The following is a 2,478-nucleotide window of genomic DNA, read 5'->3' on the forward strand; positions in this document are numbered from 1 at the left end:
GTCGAAGAGATACCTGCACTCCTATGTTTACTGCAGTTCTGTTTACAATAGCCAAGATATGAAACCAACCTAACCGTCCATCAATAGATGATTGGATAAGGAAACTGTGGTATATATACACTATGGAATACTACCCTGCCATAAAAAAGAATGAAATACTCCCATTTGCAACAACATGGATTAACCTGGAGAAACTTATGTTGAGTCAAACATGCAAAGCACAGAGGGAGAAATACCGCATGTGCTCACCCATATGGGGGAGCTAAGAGAGAAAGGGGGGCAGGAAAGAAAGACCACAGTAGTGTTGTGATCCAACAGAGGGAGGGAACATTTCTAGGGCTCCAAATTGGAGTTGAGGGGAGAGGGGGAAAGGGAGGGAGGTTGGGGGATAACTGGAAGGGGACAAAGTGTATAAAAGTAATTTCTGGTAATGGATATGCCCCAGTATGAATCTGGCCCCTACATCATGGACAGGAGGCGGGACAATCAGCTTTGTGTCTCATGAATATTCAAAATAAATAAATAAATAAATAAATAAGAAAATAACTATGGAGTGGGAATCTGGGGTAAGGTAGGGTGACATGGTAAATTGCAGTTTTTCTCATAAAAATTTTAAATTATGCATATGCACTACTAATTAAAAGAACCTATTAGTAAAATTTAATACAGTAACTGATTAGAGGAGAAAAGTGACAGTCATCTCAATAGATGCAGGAAAAAGTATTTGATAAAATTTGATACCCTGATTTTAAAAACTACCAAAAATTTCCCTTAGCAAACTAGGAAGAGAAGGGAATTCCTGTAACTTGATTCAGGTTATCTCTTAAAAACCATCAGGTACAGGACAAGAAGGCCACTGTCACCAGGTGTCCTGGCCAAGAAATTCAGACAAGGCACAGGAAGAAAAAGTTGCTCCTCATGACAGAAACAAAAACTCTCTGGTACCTACGGATGACTCTATAAAAAGACACACAATTTCCCAGTTGTGATACTGTACTACAGTTCTACGAAACATTATCATTGGTAGAAACTAGGTAAAGAGTATAAAGCATCTCTCCGTATTATTTCCTACTGCATGTGAATCTACAAATATTTCAAAATAAGTAGTACAAAAAGTACAATAAGCAAAGTCTTTATGATGAAAATTATATAACTTTACTGTAGGAAATAAAAGACCCAAGTATACAAGTGATATACCATGTACAGGGATGGTGAGACTCAGTATCAGCAAGATACCACTTCTCTCCAAATTATTCCATAAATTCAATGCATTTCTACTAAAAGGTCCAAACACATTTCTCGGTCTAATTTGATCAGCTAAATCTAAATTCACCTGAACAATAAAGAGTCAGGAACAGCCTAGACAACTTTGAAAAACAAGGAAGTGGAAGGGCTCACTCTAGTCAAGGTTTATTATAGAGCTGTGATATTTATACAAGTGAGGCCCTGGTACATGGAGAGACAAATACAGGAAAAGAATAGAAATAAAAGCCACAAACAGACCCTTTATAAGGGAACTTGACATACAAAAGAAGGCAGATTTCTAATCAGTAGGTAAAAAATGGACTATTCAAATAATAATGCTGGGACAACTTAGCATCATATGGTAAGCAGTCTAATTAGACCTTAGGGATAGGAAAGGACTTTTTAAGACCTCAAAAGACCAAACTACAATATAAATGATTGGTAAATTTGATTTTAGAACATGTGCAATTTTTATAAGACTAAAGAGACACACCGAAGTGAAGTATAAAAGCCTCTGTTAGACCAGTAGAAGAACACAAGTATATTCAGGAAAATATCTTGCATCACACTTTTAAACAAAACATAAAATATTTTCAAACCAACAGGTACATGTGGTAAAATTATAAATAGAAGCAAATAGAAGACATCCACCAACTTCAAGACTAGGTATTTTGTAGAGACAAGAGTAAGTGAAGATGGGAAGGAATTTCTTAAGCTGTATTTGTATTTTATTTCTTTTTAAAGATAGATTTGAAGATAGCAAAATGTTAACACCTATTAATTCTGGGTGTTGGGTATATATAGGTATCTGATATTTTCTGTATTCTTTAAAATTAAAAAAAACCCACATACAATAAAGCAAAGAAAACCAACAGAAGAACTAAAAATACTACAGATCAGACATTGGAAGCAAGGAGGGAGGTAGCGTAAGTGAACCGAAGTTTCACAATTCACATTGTGGGGGTCAACAGGTGTTGTCTATAGTTGGTGAATCAAGAAACAGTAGGGTAAGCATATTATTACTATCTTGAGTTATGAAAGTAACCTCTGACGGACCTAAAATCAGAAATAAACCAGGCGGGGAAAAGGCAGGAGTCTGTTGCTTTTCATTTTAACTGTGTCTTGACCATTTGAAATATAACCATGTGCATGCGTTAATCTGAAAAAAAGATTTTTTTTTTTTGAATAAAGGACAAACATTAATCTCCAAATTGGAGACTTTAAAAAATGCCC

At 35.6% G+C, this 2,478-nt stretch overlaps 1 protein-coding gene across 1 annotated transcript in view; it reads right to left on the reverse strand.

Annotated features, from left to right (window-relative positions):
- The window catches only part of SPTLC1 (serine palmitoyltransferase, long chain base subunit 1), a gene marked incomplete at its 5' end in the record, with an annotated part of 66,881 nt that overhangs the window by 63,334 nt on the left and 1,069 nt on the right, over positions 1–2,478 (reverse strand). The gene's annotated exons all lie outside the window — the stretch shown is intronic.

Source organism: Galeopterus variegatus, unplaced genomic scaffold (assembly GCF_000696425.1).
Source record: "Galeopterus variegatus unplaced genomic scaffold, G_variegatus-3.0.2 Scaffold9888, whole genome shotgun sequence".
Lineage (NCBI taxonomy): Eukaryota > Metazoa > Chordata > Mammalia > Dermoptera > Cynocephalidae > Galeopterus > Galeopterus variegatus.